Consider the following 23,444-nt stretch of genomic DNA (forward strand, 5'->3'; position numbering starts at 1 on the left):
TGTGGAATCATGTATTAGTCGGCAAGGTCTTCAAAAAAATACCCTGCCGGCTGTTGAAAAAATTTACAGTCGCCAAGGCTATTATGAAAAGTCGGCAAGATATGCATGTTACGACCTTGCCGACTAAAGACACAGAAATCATAATTTTCGATTTTTAACCTAATATAACAATCAAAACACACAACACAATAATGGGTTTGAGTTTAGACATCATTTACAACCTTCTTTTCGCCGGTAGAGGGTTCTTTTCAACATTCCCGGGGATTGAATTTTTGGGTTCACGGATTTTTTTTAATGGAAGAGATGGAAGAAGATGAAGGGGAAGGGGAAGAGCAGAGAGATTAGGAAAGATTAAGAGTTTTCTAGTTTTTAATTTTAGGGTTTAGTTTTAAGTTAATTAGTTCAAGGGTATTAAAATAAAATCACCAATTTTGACCACCCCTTAGTAAGGGAACTAAGTCCATTTAAATTTGGGTATACCCCAATTAATCTGGATATACCCCAATTTGGCCAGGCAAGCAGAAATTATTTTCTTTTCTTTATGAAGTTAGTCAATGTTCTTCGATAAATTACACAATACTAGATTATTCTTCTTTATCTACTTGAATTGGTTCTGTGAAGTTGTACAAGGCTATACATTTATCAGAAAAAATGTATCAACCGTGGAAAAAATCGCCACAAAAAAAACCGTCCTAAATTCTCTCACAAAATCCGAATCCCCTGCTTCCCTCCGTGGGGACCACACTAAAATAACTGTCAGAGAAAATTGATATTCGGTTTTGGCGTGGTCTGCACACACGGTCTGTGCAGATCACTCTACATTTATACTAAAGCTGCATAAGTGTTAGTCTTTTGGGCGTTATATATCATTTTGGAAAAATAAGTGCATTAAAAAAAAACCTGATCGATCAAATAGAATTTTCATTGAAAAAGGCACTTAAAGGGATGCCTTAACCCAATGATTATAATTGAACAAAAAAAACTGAACCGAAAGGTGATTCGGCTACCCAAGTAAAGAAAAATGCATTCAAAATTTCCAAGCGTTAAACTTCAGCTTTTTTAGGTGATGTATTCCTCATAAATAACTTCATTATTATGCCGACCGATCAGAGAGTCCGAAGGGAAGGAGTCCCTTTTATGGTTATTTTTTTATATAATGAAGCCTCACGCAAATGTGCAAATTTGATTAGAAAAAAGTTGGAAATGGTTACTTAAAAAACCCAAAATGTAACACTTCCACGATGGGACGGCCGACCGAATAAAAATGAAACCGCGCTGCATAACGTGTTATACATCCTTTTTTGTCGTTGGAATGTTATTTTTGAGGCATATACATCGTTTTAGTGGTTGCATAACCAAATTAGTGGATGCATGAACCAAAACACGACGGTATAAACTGTTATATATCCTTTGTGGTAGCTCCATAATTCGTTATGCATCTTTCTTTCTTTTTTGTTGTTGGAATGATATTTTTAGGTGTAGTGGCGAAATATCGCACAAGACAAATCCATAGTCTCACTCTTAACTAAGCACGAAGAAGAAGGAAAGTAGGCGAAGAGTAATTACGCAATAATAAGGAAGAAGGCACGAAAGACAATCACACGACAAGAACAATGCGACACTGATCTGAAAAAGTGTGAAGCATCAATGCGATAGACAAGGACAACTCTCAAAAGCCTGATGAATAAGAAAAACTGATACCAAATCCATCTTCAGAGATCTTGCACGTGAACATGGTTGTCTTCTACCGATATATTTTCCTATATATAGATTCACATGGTAAAGAGAGAGTGTTAGAGCATAGCTCAGTTGAACCCACCAAGCGTTGGTATGTCAAGTTTGGTTGTCATATTTTAGTGAACCAAAACTCATTTAAAGAGTCGCTTGATTATATACTAGAGTCAACTTCATATAGGTTAGCTTGAAAGTATTATGATATGAGACATTACAAGTATTACGTGAAGACTTGAAGAATGTGAAGAAGTAAGGAGCTACAACGATGACATCATCCTTCCTTTTGAGGTTAGTAATATTTGACTTGAACTGTTTCATTCCCTAACGTATCTTTCAAGTCGTGCATATTGAAAACATATCTGCGAAGTTATGAATGATTATACTCTAGTTAGACATAGTATTAAGGAATACAATATGAAGTATAACGCGTATCTTTTGAACTTCATATATAAGACATCGACATAATCGTATGGATGCTATTGTGATTATGTATGGGTATGGGTGAAGATTTCGTCCTAGGAAACAATGTTTTTACATTAGTTTAAAGGAAGTACAACTCATAAACTTGTTTTATGAATCGAAAGGAAAATCTCTAGGATTATTGGTATTGTTATTCATTGCAAATCTTTTAAATTACCAACATGTGTGTTTAGTATAGCCGCTCATGACTTGCTCATGTTCTTCGTAAAACTATCCACAAGTCCTGACTTTTGTATTGGTATGACTTTTATTAGTGAAACAGATCTTAAGTAATCACCTCAGATGGTATGATCGATTTGTTGTAATTGGTATGACCAACTCTAGGCAAAGGGGAACCGATATCCTAGTAAAAGGTGCAACCGATCACAAAAGGGGAATCGATCCTTGTAAGAGGTGCAACAAGTTTTTAGTTATTGGGAACCGATCCTATGAACATGCGCAACACGTTTTTAGACATTGGAAATTTATCCTCTGAACATGTGCACCAAATACAAGTTAGATACCATATATATGTGGGAACCGATCATAGTATCTAATCAACCATGACTAATTCTAGTACCCACATGGAGGTAGAACCGTGAAACCCATGTTTGGTGATTTGATAGGATAATCAACCACGTAGTTTTTGGAAGTCAGATGAAACAATTCTAAACTTGTTTGGAAGTGTGGCAAATCGGTTCCAAGATTGTAAGTATGAAAAAGTACTTACAAAGTAAAGATGTCGACATACTTTGAACATGTGCAGTAACGCTTATCTTTTATTGTTCAAAGATATTCCTTAATAGCTAAAGGATAATCCCGGATCGAAAATAAATTGAGAATATTTTAATTAAGGTTTTGAATTTTATATTTGGAAAATAAAAATTAATAATGTGCATTTACTAGTTGGAGATTTTCTAAGAGATTTCGGTCAATATTTGGACAGTGCATTTCCAAGAATTATGGAAACCGAAGTTGGTAATATATTGCATATCTTGAGAATATTTTTGGTTTTGGAAATTCCTTGTTGTCCAAACTTCCTTGGTCTATAAATATTGAAGTTTGCATTTCGAGCAAACTAATCCTCAGAGCCATCAAAATTACCTAGTTTTGTTGTTTCCGGTGGAGCCGTCTATTCGGAGAGGAAAGTAACCTAATTAGGCGAAATCTCTTACGACCGCTCGGTTTAAAAACTTCTTTGGGATTGAGAAGGTCTATTAGTACCGTTGGTGGAAAACTAGATAATTGCAGTTTATCTTTTGTTTTCGATTGATTTGATTGACTAACGGTTGTTGAACTTTGATTGCACCTAGTTTGTTTATGCTTGAGAATCTTCTCTTCTGATATAAGATTCACTCAAACTAGATCGAAGTTTCGACGGGGATCTTTAGACTGTTTGTAAATCTAAAGACATCTTGTGATAATCCATTGTTAACAGACTCCGTTCTGTGTGTGATTGATCACAAGAGATTCAAGTTGATTGTGTGCAGGTGTTTATTGAAGATCTAAGAAGATTTGAAGACGAAGAAGATTTCTGATTTGGGTTCATAATCTTTGATGTGCACAATACTTGTTTCGGGTAAAGAGGATCCAATTATAATCGGTTTATATTTGTGATAGATTTGATTGGTTAGTTGAGTAGATCGACATCAATACAATTCTTTGTGATTAAAAGTATTGATTGCAAAATCTTGAAAATTACTTTGGTAATTGTTATTGGATAGATCTCAGGACCTAACAAAGGAGTTTATTGGGATAAACGGAAGAGACTTTTGTCGAACTCATATCACTTGGTTGAAAAGAGTTGTTACCGAACAGATTTGTTGTTCCTTTACTGTTTGGAATACGAACCAAAGGAATTGTTCCAAGTGCGTGACTTACTGCAAGTTGGAGGCGCATGGATACATACAGAACTAGGTGAACTATAGATTTAGTTGCTTGGTCTCAACTATACGAAGTTGGTTTGATTTTGTATAGCGGCTTAATCCTGAGAGTATTCAATTCTGGACAAGGTCTCAGGGTTTTTCTGCATTTGCGGTTTCTTCGTTAACAAAATCTTGCTGTGTCTTTTACTTTTCTATTTCGCAATTATAATTGTTTTATTATAATTAGAAGTACAAAACACAAACATTAATTCCTATTTACTTGATAGCAATTCTATTGTGTGTGGTTAAGTCTAAACCTTTTATCAAGTAAACATACTTCGTTGTTGTACTGTCTCGATCTTGTATCCATAGTCAATCACACAAGTTATCTTATTGTCGTATTGTCTCGATCTCGTATCCATAGATGATCACACGAAGTGTGAACTTATTAGTTGTATTGTGTCGACTCGGTCCACAGATAATCACTTTCGGAGAAAGGACTTATAGGTGAAAAAGTTTTAGATTGAGGTATATTTGGGTACCCTCGTCTTTTCAGAGAGGGCATGTGGAGAGGAGAATTCAGTCAAGTAATAAAGCTAGGAACCACTTCTAAAATATATAAAGAAGCCATTAAAGTTTAGCCTTTCACTTATTATCTCCATTATCATACATTTGAATCTTTGTGCTATCTGTAAGATCATCATATTCTCAATACAAAGCTTGTGTGAAGATCATATTAGTGTCAAGTGGTGTATAATATCATTAATGCTTAAGTTTATCTTCATGACTTAGACTTTGTGTTCTTATCATCTCATTGGGTGTAGTTGTGGGATTTTCCGGAACTACATTTTGGCGCTAGAAACAGGGAGGATTTATGCCCACCTACTAGTACTCAGCTAGAAATCATCATCTGTCCAAGCTTGTTTATTGTTTTTACTACCATCACTTTTCTTTCCACCACCACGAAACCACTGCAGAATATTGTTACAATTTTGTAAACACCCAGCAAAGCTATTCTTTCGCATTTTCACCATCATAAACTGCAATTGAAAATATACCTTTTCTTCGATTCGCTCAGAAGACTCTTTAAAGATCATTCACCCTTAAAAAATCCATAACTTCCTTACTATCCAAACATCGAAAATCCAACCGATACAAAGAGGCATCTTTAACAGTAGATGCGGGAAAGAACTAGCCGCCGCCATGGAAAATCCACAATATTGGACGGAATGGATTCAGCCATATGATCCAGAAATACTAATGATAGACATCGGTAGGGACGACAAGAGAAGAGAAAACCATTTATGTTGTCAAAATTGAGATGAAGAGATCTTCTCCCTCCAGTGCGATTACGAAGCAAGGTTCGCACAATGGAAAAAAACAGAAAAAATGTTGATAGAAGAAGGAATCAACCTCGCACAAGAGCATGGATGGCTGATGATAGAAAATCAGAACCTGAAAAGAAAGATACGATAATATGAATTGGGAATAGAATATGGAGAAAGCTACAAAAGGTCTTATAGAGAAGGAAGCATTGAAAGATAAGAAAGGACGAAACAAATGGACGAACAATTATGGAACGAAATGCATCAACATAGGCGAAAGGGATGTAAAATGAGCAGAAGAGCGTTGTGTCAAAACAGACAATGGTCAAAGATGACTCAGCATGAGAATCACATTCAAAGGAGGAACCAAGACCACCTCCACGAAAAGGAAGATGGAAAAATCGCGCAGAAAAATGCTAAGGCAAGCCCGCAAGTATGATAACAAAGACAGCCTCGCTGGAAGTCAGGTCCTTGCTCAAACTTGAGAGAAAGAGAAAGGAAAGATCGTCTGTCGCACCCCACTCATCATGGGACAACTATATATGAAGAAACAACATTTGGAAAGCTAAAACGAAAGAAATCAAGCTATGTATCAAGTCAAAATAAACTTTAATATGAAGCAAAGTTCTTCCCATAAGCAAGCAAGCAATCCAAAGGCGAAACAAAAGCTACACGACAAAGTTACAAAATTTTCTCGTAAGACGTCATTAGGGGGTAGAAAGTTACTATTTAAAACCTCTACTTAGGGAGGCTGGGACTACAGTTGTGGCGTGTCAACTTAGTTCGCACAATTATGCGACCGGATGACTGCACAATGTGTAAGAGGCGACCATAATCCCTAACACGCATCATAACTGGGGCATTGTGGAGAAGTTACTTATATTATGGTGAAAGAAAAGACCATCCAATGGAGGCCACTGAGAACGAACCACTCAGCAAATAAGTTCTCCGGTATAGGATGTAAAAGCATACCAGTGGAGATAGAAGAAGGCTTGGTACATGTGATACACTCGGTCCAAAGAAACCCCACTTAGAGTGTGATCTCGTGCCTATTAAGCCACTTAGGCAAAAGGCATGGGGTTGCGACAACACTGGTCGTTGAATAACTGGATGGGAGGAGCCCAACTGAAATGGTTAGGGGTGACTTCCTTGAAAGGGCGATTTAGGGGGAATATAAATGGACGACACCCTCCATTAGGGAGTTGAATTGTGTAAAAGACGGCAATGTATTGGGGATTTCTACTCATGGGAGTATCTAAGGCCTGGTATATTGTCGCAGAAATAACCTGAGGAGGTAAGAATACTAACACAGTTAAGGAGAGATCGATGGCCAATGACACGCAAGAGCACATAGAACTGAGATTTTGTCGCCCAATATTAAAGACCCTACCCAAGGCGACCATAAGTCCTTTAAAGTTCTATGCGGGGAAAGGCATTACGACCTTACTTGGGAGGCAGTTAAGACCTATAAAGATCATGCGAATATAAGCTATTCAAGGAGCGTGAAGGGAGCTGAGACAATAAAAGGTTGCACCGAGGAAAACGTAGGATCGCATTAAAGCGCGAATAAAACAAAGCGGGCACATCTCCATTCAGCCAAGTATTAAATAAGTCTTAAGATTTATCATCTAACATGCTAGCATGACTACACAATTTAGTATTTATGGAAACCCTTAAACCTTGAAGATAGGCCTTCCACGTATTGGTATGTCGCATTAATATTTATCACAAAGAACAATTTTGCATTAAAATCTTAGATTCACAAAAGCAAATATTTGTATTCTTTAGCTTCTTAGAGTATTCACCTAGTGCACATGCGACATTAGCATCAACCCCACCAAATCAAGAATAGTATTTAAGGCTATAATCTTCCTTCAAAGATGGAAAGCAGAGGAAAGTATGGGGATGTTAAAATTTATATGCGTCCCACCTTTTCAGTCGGAAACCTTAAATACCATGAGAGACATTTTCATATAAATTAAGGCACAACCGAAAGAGTAATACATAACATCCAATAACCCAGTTGCATATATACATCTACTTTGATTCAAAAATTCTAACAACAGGAAAAATATGGACCAAAAGTCATGTTATGCCCCCCAAGTTTGGGAGCGCCCAGAACATCACACAACAAAAGGAAGAATGTTTTAAAAGGAAACACTACTAGAAGGCAGCCCAATCATGAGGAGGAGAAGCTGCTAGGGAAGAACCTCCTGCTCCAGAGTGCGAAACATCTAGAACATCATTTTGAGAAAATGAAATAGATCCTTGTCAACCCTGGCCATCCCCAGCAACCGGAGATAATTGATGTCCGCTTTCACCACCGTCTACAGCGGCTTTATCAGCTTTGTTAACTCCATCTTGTCTGGCATCCTCAGCGAATTCAGCCTCAAGATCAGCATCTTCTTCATCAGTGTCCTCTTGATGAGCGTCTTCTTCATCAGCACCTTCTCCATCAACATTTTTTTCGTCAATTTCTTCTTCATCACTAGACTTAGGGCTGTCAATGGATATTCGATATCCGGTATCCGTTTCCGAACATCCGGATTCCGTTAGGTTAATATCCGACATAACGGCTATCCGATATCCGATAACCTTAACGTAACGGATATCCGTTTATTAACATAACGGTACCGGTTAAGGGAGTTTCCGTTAGGTTAATATCCGATACCGTTAGTGTATAACTATATCATAAAATTTTCGGAAATTTTCGATACCTAATACCCTTTAGGTTTACTCTTTAGCCATTTGATTACGTCTCTCCTAAGTAAATATCGGAAATTATCGAATATTAACGGAAATTATCGGAAATTATTGAATATTAACGGCAATTATCGGAAATTATTGGAAGTTTTTTGTATCATGAGTAGATAACGGAAATTAACGGAATAATATCCGACATCCGATAGCTTATCCTTAACCTTATCGATATTGAATTTTTGAATTCCGACGGATATTATCGGATACCGGATATCCGATAACCCTTAACCTTAACCTTATCGGTATTGCCAATATCCGACGAATTTTTATCCATTGACAGCCCTAACTAGACTGCTCGTCCTCGGTAACCTCTTCTTCATCACTAGACCCTGGTTCCACAAACTCATCCTTAGGCACGGGAACATCAGGAAATTTCCTAGTAGGGAGATTATTCTCAGTAGTAACACGATCAGCAGTATCCCTAACGACCTTATTACATAGCCTCTGCGCCTGGCGACCAGCATTGATAAGTTGGGCTCTCTTGCGACTCTTCAACAAAGTGTACCTAGCCTCCATGGCTTCTTTATACTGCTCAGCCTCTGTCCTTACGCGATGAAGCTCATCATTCGCCAAATAAAGCCTCCCCGATAGATCAGCTGGTTGCGAAGAAGAACCACCACCATTCTTGAACGTCTCCAACTCCTGTTGCGACTTCTCAAGTCTTTCCGTCAGAGAATTCAGCTCAACCCTCAAATTCTTCTCATTCTCTGCGAAGAACAAAGACAAATCAGAACTCTTAAGAGGGAAAATAAGCCGCAAAAGACTAAGATAAGCTAACAGGAACACCTTCTTTATAAATAATCACGGAATTCTAGTGTCTTCTGATGTTGCTCTAACCAACTAACATGCTTAGTAACCGCGGCCTTATTCTCCTCGATCTCACCTAGGGCCTTATCAAAATCATTATTGCCCTCAATTCTAAGACGATTTCGAATCTTTCCAAGATTCACACGAAGCCCATGGTTCTCCCTTTGAGAATCTTGAAGAGCCCTCACCCCATCTTCAATGACCTCATTCTTCTAGTCAATCAAAATGATCTTTTCATTATTCAACTGCCTAATAACACCTTGAAGACGCCGAGCACGAGACCTGGAAGATCCTAGAACTGCGAATAACTTCCTAAACTCAAGTTTAAGATGTTCATACTTTTGCTTATAATCCTCAGCATCATCTTCAATATCATTCTCCTTGCGCTCAACCAACAAAAATTCTTGACTAAGAGAATTAAGGGGTTTTTAATAAAATGCACGTGTGGGAAAATGCCCACGTTTTTTCATTATATTTAATACCCACAGTTTGACTTTTTCCGTCCGACCGTTACTGTACAGGTGGCATTTTATAGGTGGTGTCAAAAGACATTCAAGTCCCTGCATCGCCTATGTCCGAGCTAAAACAGTGAGTTAGTTTTCGTTTAACTCGCGACTCAGTACCGTGCAAGCAGTCAACACGTGAGTCCGTGACTCGCTGTAAAACCAAACACTATTCATCTTTCTTCCCAAATATTCCAGTCTTCCATTAATCATGAACCCTAGTATCAGAATTGTAAGTCCAAAGGTCCCAAATATCAAATTGCAGCAATTGAAAATCATAAATCATCAATTCATATAGTATTACAACGACCCAATTAATGAATTGAAAAAAGAAGTTGACATACTGTACAATAAAATCAAATGAAAATAACCCCCAACGAAAACAATTTCTAAGTTAGTAACTTCTAGAGCTACACAAGAAAACATCATGTATTTTTTAGATAAAACAATATCAAACATGATAGATTCCTTCTCATTAATCAAACACCTTAACTACAATTGAAAAGTTAAAAAAAAATAATTCTAACATCAAAATACATCGCCAATTTCCAAACAACCACCATTACTATCTACTGCAAGAACACCCTATCCCCATTTAAACACCAGTAACCAATTCACCACCTTCATACCACCACCAACAGAAACCCAATTCAAACGTGAACCAAAAACCCCCATCGACTCCCAATTGAAAACATAATTCGATCTAATTAATCAATTCAAACGAACACAAAACCCTTGGTGACGGAAGAACAAGAAATAAAAGAGGAAAGGAAGAAGGAAGGAGGAGGGGAGCGGACGATGCAGAGAGAAATTGGCAGGGAGGAGGCCCAAATACCAAACGCAAACCCTAAGTGTTTTTTTATTGGGGGATTTTGTGTTTTCCCCTCAAAATAAATAGCTATTTTGCATCATCCCCTCTATAAATCAATAATAGGTGAAACCCCCTCTTTGTTATAAGAGCAAGTCTTACAGTGGAATCCATCCATCTGCCATCTTCCAGGCCACCTCAGCACTTGGAACTGTGGATGGAAGCGCAAGTGTAATGGAATAGTAGAAACACTATTCTTAATGGAGATAAAAGAAATGCAATTAAGAATGGAGTTAAAAAAACGCTATTAAGAATGGAGCTTTTTTCTCAACCGTTAGATTTCAACAACTCATTTTAAATCTACGGATAAAAAAAACGCAATTCTTAATGGTGTTTTTTTAGCGCTATTCTTATTAGCGTTTAGCGCTATTCTTATTGGCGTTCAGATGGATTCCACGAACCCTTTCACGAAATCGTGGAACCTTGCTTGGATTTTCTGTGGAAGACCCCAACTTGGAAGCCACTAGACTTGACATTCCATGATTTTTCCACACTTGTAATAGTTTGGATTCCACCATAAGACTTGCTCTAACATCCGTGATTGGCCAGTTAATTATGCACATACAATGCACGTGTGTACCATAAATAAATAATTATTTTGGAACACCCTAAAATGTTGAAACCCTCCATTACCATTTGATACCTTCGTCCCCTTTTCATCACCGACTCATTTGGTTCCCTGCAAGTGTAATCAAAATAATGCAGTAAACCAATACCAACACCTCTTTGATTCTCCTTCATTCACTCGCATATTCTTTTCTCTCATGCAAAACTAAACAAACAAAATTATTCATGTATAAAAATATCCTAAATTTTATGTAACCTAACCCTAACTTCAAAATTGATAAGAAATTGCTAGTGGATTTTTGAAATTAAAATCATGGGTTTAAGTGTATTGATGTTTTAGGTGAAGGGTTTGAAAGAAGAAAACGAATCAGAAGAAAGATTTCAGTAATTTTTATTTTCAAATATGATGAAACCCTAACCTTAAAGATTATGAAAAGAATTTGGAAATTTCGTTCTTCACTGAAATTCGAACTCGAATTTTACAAAGAGTTTTGGCTCGTTGATGCTGCACCAACTCGAATTCTACAGAGAACGGGCTATTGTGCTTCAATATTTTCGCCTACTGCTGCTTCTAGCGTTCCTTAAAATCGTTTCTTCACCTGTTGGATTTCTACAGAGAATTGGATATCGTCTCTAATGAATTAGATTCTCTGAGTTAGAAGTAGGTATTTTTTTTTTTTTTTTTGTACTAACCGGTGAAAATCAGAAGAAAAAATTATGGAAATTGGTTTTGTTTTGTAGTGAGGGGTTAGGTTTTTGTATGAATTTGAGATTCTTATGTAAAATTTCAGTATGAATTATGTTGTGAAAAAATAAATGGCAAATTGTCTCTTTTCCGATTGAATTCTTTATCGATTTTGAGAATGTTAAATGTGGGTTGCTTTACTGGACATCAATTTGTAAAAGAGGGGATGGTGGTGGTCGCAGTGAAAGAGGAGGTGTTAAATGTGGTTTATTTTTATCAGCCGTAAGTACGTCTTCTTAGAAAAATTAATTAATTTATGACACGTGCGCACTTCAAGTGTTAAGATAACTGTGCAGTTACGGGGTGTTTCACCTATTATTGATTTGTAGAGGGGTAATGCAAAACAACTATTTATTTTGAGGGGGAAACAAAAATCCCCCTTTTTTATTTGTTAAAGTGGTAAAATGTGCATCTTTGTTAACACGTGTAAGAACCTGGTTTGAGTTAATCGTTAGCCGTCGATGATCAAAAGTGTGGACGGCCAAAGATGATATTCTCATCTACTAGAGCAATGGACAGTTTAGTAATTTCACCTACAAAAATCTCATCTCGTCAGACGAGAAATTGACGAAGTCCATGAGATTTTATTTTTTTGGTGGGACCAGACGGAATTGCGAACGGCATGGGCATTAAATATATAATGAAAAAACAGGGGCATTTTCTTAAATGCATTTCCCCACATGGGAATTTTTTAAAATTCCCGAGAATTAAAGTGTACCAGAAGAGCATCCCTATATAACTTCGCAGTGACATCTAGATCAGACAGATCAAAGACCTCTGCAAGGAACCTCACGACCCTCAACTAAGGAATCTATCTCTATGAGACCAACAAGAAGCAGGACAAAGGAGAAGAAACACAAAAATCTACCTGCTAATGTGTCATCCCGAACTCAAGCAGCATTCACGGCACTCACGGTGGAAGTTAGCTCATCATTAGTGCGATCCTTTTTGAGCAGGGAAACTTCGCCTTGGAGACTTGCAACTTCATCCTTAAGAGAAGATAGCTGAGAAGACTGAGCGCGAACCACGTTCGCTACTTTACGATAATCCTCAATCTGAGTGATTGCACGACACATGTTCTGAAAAGCGACACGAACGACATCAATAGAGTGACATAACCAACTAAGAAGCAAGATTACTAGATAGGGAACTACCAAATAATCGAACGCAAGATGTTGATCAAGGGAAAGCTCGGAGTGAAACTCCCATCCAGGTTGAGAAGCACCGGTAGAAGGATGATAAGCAAGGTTCAGTGCTAACTCGCGAACAACAGCAACATTGGGATCAGACATGGAAAACTGAGCAATAAAAGCTATCTTGGAAGAAAAATCCACAGCATCATCCTCAGGGGAAGATTTTTCAGATGACATCTCACGGGAAGAATGAGCGAAACCACTCGAGCCCATTCCTCTATTGGAATCCGCAATTTAGAACTTCTCAAGAGAAGATAACTCAATAGGATTATCAATGTTAGATGAGGCAGATATATTGGCAATCCTAAGGTCAAGGGGTTAACCACATCGACAAGGGGTTTACCTTTTGACGAGCTCATAGAGTTATTCCTACTCTGGCTAAACTTGCTGAATTTCACCCTCTTGGATATGGCGAAACAGGAGAATCTTTATGACAAGGTTCTTTTTCGTCACCCACAAGACCATCACCTTCTTCACCCTGTTCTTCGCTTTCAGATCCCTCTTCATCAGGAAGAGACTAAACAAACAGAAATCCAATAAGGAAACATAGGAAATAAACTTATCTGCAAAACAATAACATACATTACCTTCTGGGGACGCGAATACCTTTTTCCCAACTTCGCCTCAGCCAGTTCATTCTTCTACTTCTCAGCAGCAATATTCGCCTTATTCTCAAGCGAAGCAAGCTCTTTCGCCAACTAAAAGCTCGAAGGAGATATATAAAGAAGGTCCACCTAATGAAGTAAAAGCAAAGACTGGGAAAGAAACATGTACACAATCCTCTCGGTCGGGCTAATTAAATTTCCAAGGACAATATGCAAGAGCACCAGGTCCTACAAGCGAAACATCTGGAGCAGCACGAGGAGTCCCATATGGATTGCTACCCCGCAGAAGAGGACCCTCAATAATCAAATAAAACTTCATCCAGCTAAGATCACTGGAATGCCGAAGGGGGCTATTAGAATTACTATGTTGATCCACAAGCACGATAAGTCTCTTCATACCATCCTTCAACTTCACTTTATTCAAGCGAATGCCCCAGCGCGATCCATCTTTCATAGACCAATTCACATTATATTGCTGAAAGAAAGACTCGACAGTATAATCTGCAGGATCATAGGGATCCACTATATCCGGAGAAAGAGATTGTCCTACACCAGTCGCGCGAAGTGAAAATTCCTGGATAATGCGAATGGCATCCCCACTCAATTGATATACGGCACGATCAATCCACGCAAGAATTTGGTAGAACAAAGGAACCTCAGGATCAAAGAGAGGAAAAGGAAGACCAGCCTTTAGCTGACCAAACGCGATAGGCATACGATTTGCGTTCCATGATCCCTCCAGAATCACCTTCTCACTCAAAGAGACAGCAGGGGATGAACCAGGAGGAACGGTAATTGTGAAACCCTTGTCCCACAACGTCGTCTGGTAGCCTTTAAGAATATCAACCCACTTCTTAACGGGTTTGCGCTTTGTGCTGCAAAGAAAACATGGGGATGAGCATGGGGATGCTAAAATCCCCAAAAAAACAGAGGCAATGGTGGATGGAAAAACAAAACCATAATATTGAAAAGACACAAAATAAATAACTGAGGCAAGAATAACTTACCTAGAAGATGACGGAGCAACAACAGGGGAACGTACATCATGATACGCCATAGAAGAGAACCAGAGAAGAAGAAATAGAAAGGAAGAGTTCAACGGAGAAAATGAATAGAAGAGAAAGGATAAAAATAAAAACTACCTTCCTTTTACCTCTCTCTTAGATATATATCCGAAGAAAGCAGTAAAGACGTGCCGCTTGAAAAGGAAGTAACCGCTAACACGTGTGGCAGTTACGCGGAATTTACGAAGACATGTCGGATAAAAAAAGAGAAAACGAAAAGACAGGTCTGACACGAAGTGTTGACCAAGAATTCTCGCATTATTCCACTTGCATAAGAATAACGCGAGAAGAGGCAAAATGTAGGGGCGAAATATCGCACAAGACAAATCCATAGTCTCACTCTTAACTAAGCACGAAGAAGAAGGAAATTAGGCGAAGAGTAATTACGCAATAATAAGGAAGAAGGCACGAAAGACAATCACACGACAAGAACAATGCGACACTGATCAGAAGAAGTACGAAGCATCAATGCGACAGACAAGGACAGCTCTCAAAAGCCTGGCGAATAAGATAATCTGATACCAAATCCCATCTTCAGAGATCTTGCACGTGAACATGGTTGTCTTCTACCGATATATTTTCATATATAGGTTCACATGGTAAAGAAAGAGGGAAGGTGGAGAGAAGAATTCAGTCAAGTAATAGAGCTAGGAACCACTTCTAAAAGATAGAAAGAATCCATTAATGTTTAGCCTTTCATTTATTATCTCCATTGTCATACATTTGATTCTTTGTGGTATTTGTAAGATCATCATATTCAGTGTGAAGATCATATTAGTGTCAAGTGGTGTATAATATCATTAATGTTTAAGTTTATCTCAATGACTTAGATTTTGTGTTCTTATCATCTCATCGGGTGTAGTTGTGGGATTTTCCGCAACTACATTAGGCATATACTTCGTCCGTTTCAGAAACAATGGATACTTTCACAGTTTCATTTTTGCCTAGAATAGGCCAAATTGAAAAAGCGAAAGTATCACTTTTTCTGAAATGAGGGCGAAAGTATCACTTTTTCTGAAATGGAGCGAAAGTATCACCTTTTACTGAAACAGGAGAAAGTACCACTTTTTCTGAAACGGGGGAGCGAAAGTATCACTTTTCTGAAATGGAGCGAAAGTATCACTTTTCCTGAAACGGGGCGAAAGTATCGCTTTTCCTGAAATGGGGAGAAAATATCACTTTTTCTGAAACGGAGCAGAATATCACTTTTTCTGTAACAGAGAGAAAGTATCACTTTTTCTGGAACAGACAAAAATATCACTTTTTCTGAAACGGAGCGAAGTTACTTTTTCTGAAACGGGGCGAAAATATCAACTTTTCTGAAACGGGGCGAAAATATCACTTTTCTTGAAAAGGGGAGAAAATATCACTTTTTCTGAAATGGAGGCGAAAGTATCACTTTTTCTGAAATGGAGGCGAAAGTATCACTTTTTCTGAAATAGAGGCGAAAGTATCACTTTTTCTGAAACTGGGCGAAAGTATCATTTTTCCTGAAACGAAGCGAAAGTATCTTTTTTCCCGAAACAGGGTGAAAGTAACATTTTTTCTAAAAAACATAAGATATATAAAGAATTATAATAATTGGAATAAAAGGGAGGGGTATTTTTGGAAGCTAAAAAACAACCTCCAAAAGTTTAGTTAAACCAAATCCAATCTTTTTGTGTTAAATTGGGGAAAAAAAGTCATGTTTTACATTGACACAAAATCATAACTAGGAAAAGTGATACTTTCACCCCTTGTCACGAAATATGATACATTCACCCCTTGTCACGAAATATGATACATTCACTCCTTGTCAGGAAAAATGAAACTTTCACTCCATGTCAGGAAAAGTGATACTTTCGCGCCGTGTCAGGAATAATGATACTTTCGTCCCATGCCAGGAAAAATGATACTTCACTCCATGTCAGAAAAAGTGATACTTTCACCTCGATTCAGGAAAAGTGATACTTTCACCCAGTGTCACGAAAAATGATATTTTCACCCCGTGTCAGGAAAAATGATACTTCCGCCCCGTGTCAGTAAAAATGATACTTTCGCTCTGTGTCAGGAAAAATGACACTTTCACCCCGTTTCAGGAAAAGTGATACTTTCACCTCGTTTCTGGAAAAGTGATGCTTTCACCCCGTGTCAGGAAAAGTGATACTTTCACTCCATGTGTCAGGAAAAGTGATACTTCCATCTCGTGTCAGGAAAAGTTATACTTTCACCTTTTCAATTATGCCTATTTCAGGTAAAAATGAATCTGTGAAAGTATCTCCTTTTATGAAATGGAGCTTATATGTCTAAAAATATCATTCGAACAAAAAAAAAGATGCATAATGAATTATGGATCCACCACAAAGGATGCATGACAATTTATACAGTCTTGTTTTGGTTCACACATCCACTAATTTGGTTTTGCAACCACTAAAACGATGTATATGCCTCAAAAAATAATATATAGATAGTTTAACAATCCAACAAAAAAAGAATATATAAAGCGTTATGCAATCAATGGTGTTTCCTTTTTCTTCAGTTGGCCCTCTCCACCATGACAGCGGTGTTCTAGTATTTATGATTATAGTAAGTGATGTTTTACTCATATAAATTCTACATGCATTTTTAATGAGTAACGATTCTTAAACTTAATTGAGAGAATTACCTGCATTTCTTTTTTTGCTACTTTTTTAATTGTTACGAGTGAATCCGAAAAGCAACAAATCTACTAGCAGAAATTATTTCCTTTTCTTTATGAAGTTAGTCAATGTTCTTCGATAAATTATACAGTACTAGATTATTCTTCTTTATCTACTTGGAATTGGTTCTGTGAAGTCGTACAAGGCTATACATTTATGATGAAAGATGTATGAACCGTGGAAAAAATGACCACAAAAAAACCGTCCTAAAATCTCTCACAAAAGCCGAATCCCCTGCTGTCCTCCGCGGAGTCCACGGGGACCACCCAAAAATACTGTGAGAGAAAATTTATTTTCGATTTTGGCGTGGTCTGTATACCGGTCTGTGCAGAATCATTATACATTTATACTAAAGCTGCATAAGTGTTTGTCTTTTGGGCGTTATATATTATTTTGCAAAAACAAGTGCATTCCAAAAAACAAGAATTTTGATCGATCAAATAGAGTTTCATTGAAAAAGGCACTTAAAGGGGTGCCTTAACCCAATGATTACAACCGAAAGGTGATTCGGCTACCCAAGTAAACAAAAGTGCATATCAAATATCCAAGCGTAAAATTTCAGTTTTTTTTTGGTGATGTATTTCTCAGAAATAGCTTCATTATTGTGCCGACCGACTAGAGGGCCCAGAGGGAAGGAGTCCGTTTTATGGTTATTTTTTTCTATAATGAAGCCTCACGCAAATGTGCAAATTTGATTAAAAAATTTGGAAATGGTTATTATTAAAAACCCAAAATGTCCCTCTTTGATTTTAATTTTTTTAACCGCTGCCACGGTAGGACGGCCGACCAAATAAAAACGAAACCGCGTTGTATAACGCGTTATATATCCTTTTTTTGTTAGAATGTTATTTTTGAGGCATATACAACGTCTTAGGCTGCATAACCAAATTAGTGAATGCATGTGTTAGAGCACTGCTCAGTCAAACTCGCAAGCGTTACTATCTCAAGCTTGTTTGTCAAGTTTAGTTGCCAAAACTATAAGTCTTGATTTCTAGTCTACTTATAGCTATGTATTGGATTAGGATAAAATGTGTAGTTGAGCATTAGACTTCGCGACGCTCATCGATTGAAGACGAAGAACTATTAAGGGGAGCTTGTGGAACTTCATCAACAAAAGCTATGTGGAGACTTGAACTCATCTATCACTCAGAAGTCTATTTATACTCTATTGAGACAAAAGTCGTATAGCTATATAGACTTTATTTTATACACATTTGATATTTCGAGCTGAGTTTAACTCGCTTACATATTTCTCGAAATATGTGTGGGTAAGCTTTCGCTTTAACCAAGTTCATTTTTATGCTTGACGAAAGTCAAAAGATGATCATGTGAAAATCGCCTGGTAACATCTTACATGATTTGTGTGAGACAGTCATTTGATGTAGACTCGGAATGTTTCGTATTGATATATTGATCACTTGAAAATTGCTTTGAAGCTAATAGTTTGTGTGAGACAGTTATTTCTGTCTTCCAAGAATGTTTCAATCATTAACATGGAGATTAGAACGATGAACCATTGATTGGATATAGCACAGTATACGTACTGGTATCCTAACTGTTGCAAGTTATTCAAAGTCCGGGAACCATAGTATACATACCCGTATGCGTACTGGTTTGATAGTTGAAGTCCGTGAATTTAGTATGTATACCCATATGTGTACCGGCTAAAAAGTTCAAATCCGGGAATTCAAGTGAGTTTGGTCACGTACGACAGTATGCATACCCGTTCGCATACTGGCGAACCCATACCAAGTCCGGAACTCTAAGTATGCGTACCCGTTTGCATACTTGAGTGGGTTAAGTTCTAAAATCGGTTTGTTCATGAACAAATATAAGGAATGCAATCTTTTGCAAACCGCGGCTAAAATGTTCATGAATTGATTCGAGTGAATCAAAATAGATTTTGCTTCAATTGTGTCTTGTATACTTCTATGAGAATATAAACAATTGAACAACTCCGTAACTAGTTTCATTTGAGTCATTTGAACTAGTTGTGATTAAGATGAACAAGGTTGATATGAAATTTTTCATATGGCTAACTTCGGTTAACTATTGTTGATCCAATCATGTGCACATGTTTAGGTGCAATTACTCATACCTAAATGAAGTCACGTTTCATTTATGCATAACAAGCTAAGTTCGGTCTAACAGTTGAAAGATATTAGCTTGAATCTAATCAAGTTTTCATCTAATGGTGAATATTGAATGCTTTGTTACCAAGGTAGCATTGGTTGCAAACCCTGATTTGAAGACTATATAAGGGAGAACTCTAACAACTGAGAAACCTAATCCCCACATCTTATGTGTGATGCTAGTTGCGGCTAGAGTCGATTCTCCTTTAACCTAGGTTTTTCCGAAAACCATTATAGGTTAATGACTTAAAGAATTCATTGGGATTCTAAAGCCAGACCCAACTATTTTCTCTGTAGTTGCATGTTCTGATCTTACTTTATTCTATCGTATTGATTACTATCTTCTCTAAGATTTTCTTGAGATTTAATCTCTGATAGGTAAGATAAAATGTAATCACAAACATCTTCGTCTCATTGTTTGTGATTCCACAATATCTTGTTTCACTACCATACGATTAAGATTATCGTGAGGTGATTGATATTACTAGGCTTTTCTTTGGGAATATAAGTCCAGTGTATCAATTGGTTCCTGTTCACTTTGATTTATCAAAAGACGGAACAAAAACTCGTACGTATTTCTGTGGGAGACAGACTTATCTATTTAATAAACTTTTCTGTGAGAGACAGATTTGTTTATCAAGTCTTCGACTTTGGGTCGTAGTAACTCTTAGTTATGGGCGAGATCAGATAAGGGAATCAAGTGCATAGAATCCGGCGTGGTTCAAGAGGCGTAAGGAACGCGACTGTACCTTAATCAATGTGGGATTGGTTAGGTCTCAACTACATTCCAATCCGAAGTTAACTTGTAGTAGGCTAGAGTCTGTAGCGACTTAATACAGCGTGGCGTTCAAATCTGGACAAGGTCCCGGGGTTTTTTCTGCATTTGCGGTTTCCTCGTTAAAAAAATTTCTAGTGTGTGTTATTTCTTTTCCGCATTATATTTTTATATAATTGAAATATCACATGTTCTGCGTAGTTCAATCAATTGGTGAATCCAACCTTGGTTATTGACTGAAATTGATTGACGCTTGGATATTGGTCTTTGGTACCATCCAAGTTATTTCTCATATTAATCTGTCTCACAAATTTATATTTGTTTGATTACGGATTGATTTGAGAAATTGAGATATAACTCTTGGATGTATTTTTTTTTATTGAGTCTGACTATCTAGTTGATTCTCTTGGAAATATATTGGAGTTTGTCCATACAAATTGCTTAAACGAAATATTGGGTGTGGTTGTTAGACCCCCGGTTTTTCAATTGGTATCAGAGCAGGAAAACACATTTAAGACCTCATAAGTCTATGTTTGTAGCTGTTAGAGCATAGCTCGGTTGAACCCACTTAGCGTTGGTATGTCAAGTTTGGTTGTCATATTTTAGTGAACCAAAACTCATTTAAGAGTCGCTTGATTAAATGTACTAGAGTCAACTTCGTATAGGTTAGCTTGAAAGTATTAGTGTTAGAGCATAGCTCGGTCGACCACGAATGCGTTTCTATCTCAAGCACGTTTGTCAATGTTAGTGATCAAAATTATGAGTCTTGATTTCTAGCCTACATAGCTAAGTCTCGGACTAGGATAGAAAAGTGTAGTTGAGCTCAAGGACTTCATGGCGATTCGTCATACAACGACGAAGATCTACTCAAGGAACTGTGGAACTTCATCAACAAAAAAGTATGTGGAGACTTGAACTTATCTATCACTCAAAAGTCCATCTCTTCTATCTCCTACTTCTTATAAGACAAAAGTCGTATGCTATATAGACTGGATCATACGCATTTGATATTTCGAGCTGAGTATGTCTCGCTTATCTATATCTTGAAATCATGTGTTGGTAAAGTGTTTCGCTTTGATCAAGTTTATCTTCACCTAGTGACGAAAGTCATGAAAAGTTTCAATTACTTTGAGAATTGCTCTGACGTGAAACGGTCTGTGAATAACGGCTATATAACGTCCTCTGAGAATGTCTCAATGATTGGAATGAGAGTTTAGATTACATAACCATGTATTCCTTAATCCGAAGTTTTCGAACTTTCTTTATTGAGAGAAACCGGAGGAATTGGCTTTGCCAAGTCCGCGAACCCAGTCCGCGAACCCAGTCCGCGAACCCAGTCCGCGAACTGACGGAAGTTCTCGTACCGAGAATTTCTGCTGGGATTTTCCAAAAACTCGTTTGCGTGTTAGTCCGCGAAGTCAGTCCGCGAACCTAGTCCGCGAACTGGCGGAAGTCTATTTGCCGAGATTTTCTGCTGAGTTTCGAAAACTCTGTCGGTTGTCTTAAGTCCACGAACTTGTTTGTGAGCTTAAGTGGTTATGATCTAAAGATGTGCTCTGAACATGAAACTTAAATTACTAAGGAATTCTTTATGCAAACCGTGGCTATAAAGTTCATGAGCAAATTTAATCAAATCGAATCATCTTTGTTTAAATTGTGTCTTGTATAGTTACATAAGATCTCATAGAAATTGAACAACTCTCTAACTAGTTCATTTGAGTCAATTGAACTAGTTATGGTGAAGAAGAACTAGGTTAATATGAAATTCTCATATGGTTAACCTTTTGGGTTACTATGTTGAACCAACATACACGTACACGTTTGGGCATGGTTTTCACAAACCCAGTAAACGTCTACCCAAGTGTGTGTGACAAGCTAAGTTTTCGATCTAACGTTTGACAAATATTAGCTTGAATCTAAATCAGGTTTTCATCTAACGGTGAATATGGATTGCTTTGTAAATAAGGAAAAACCCTGATTTGAAGGTTATATAAAGGAGACATCTAGCATTGTGCAAAACTAATCCCCACACGTCTGTGTGATACTAGTGCGCTCGCTAAGGTAGATTCTCCTTTAACCTTTGGTTTTCTTCTCTAAAACCAGGTTAACGACTTAAAGACTTCATTGGGATTATGAAGCCATACCGGTACTACTTTTATCGTAGTTGTGTGATCTGATCTTGCATCTTCTATCGTCCGAGTACAATCTATTGATTGGATTGAGATCGTGAGAGTTCTCTGATAGGAAAGATAAATAAGTCACAAACATCTTCCTCTCACTGTTTGTGATTCCTCGATAAACCGCCTGTGTAGTCAGGAAGGATTGTAAAGAGGTGATTGATTAATCTAGGTTGTTCTTCGGGAATATAAGACCGGATTATCAATTGGTTCATGTTCACCTTGATTTCATATCTTAAGACGGAATAAAACCTAGGGTTTTTCTGTGGGAGACAGATTTATCCTTTGATAGACTTTTCTATGTGAGACAAATTTGTTTATTATCAAGTCTGCGATTTTGGGTTGCAACAACTCTTGGTTGTGGGTGAGATCAGCTAAGTGAATCAAGTGCACAGTATCCTGCTGGGATCATAGGCGTAGGAGTACAACTGTACCTTGGATTGGTGGGAGACTGATTGGGGTTCAACTATAGTCCAGTCCGAAGTTAGCTTGGAGTAGGCTAGTGTCTGTAGCGGCTTAATACAATGTGTATTCAATCTGGACTAGGTCCCGGGGTTTTTCTGCATTTGCGGTTTCCTCGTTAACAAAACTTTTGGTGTCTGTGTTATTTCTTTTCCGCATTATATTTGTTATATAATTGAAATAATACAGGTTGTGCGTTCGTGATCATCAATTGGAAATCCAACCTTTGGTTGTTGATTGATATTGATTGATCCTTGGACATTGGTCTTTGGTACCGTCCAAGTTATACCTTGTATTTGATAAAGACTCGCTATTGTTTTTAGCTTGAGTAAAAATCAAATCAAGAGAGAGATATTAACTCCTTGAGATACTTTTATCTAGATTGAGTCTGACTGTCTAGTTGATTCTCTAGCAAAGTATTTCGGAGTTAGTCCATACATATTGCTAACAGAAATATTGGGTGGTGTTGTTAGACCCCCGCCTTTTCAATTGGTATCAGAGCAGGCAAACACGTTTAAGACCTAACAAATCCGTGTTTGTAGCGATCTGACTATATGGACAGAGGTGCTATCTCTATTAACGTACCACCAGTCTTCGATGGCTCCAATTATTTATGGTGGAAATTTTTTATGCGAGCTTTTATTCAATCGCGTGATTTTCAATCATGGGTTTATGTGGTTAATGGCTATGATGCTCCCGTTGTGGCAGTTGGTGATGTAAACGTT

Source organism: Papaver somniferum, chromosome 7 (assembly GCF_003573695.1).
Source record: "Papaver somniferum cultivar HN1 chromosome 7, ASM357369v1, whole genome shotgun sequence".
Lineage (NCBI taxonomy): Eukaryota > Viridiplantae > Streptophyta > Magnoliopsida > Ranunculales > Papaveraceae > Papaver > Papaver somniferum.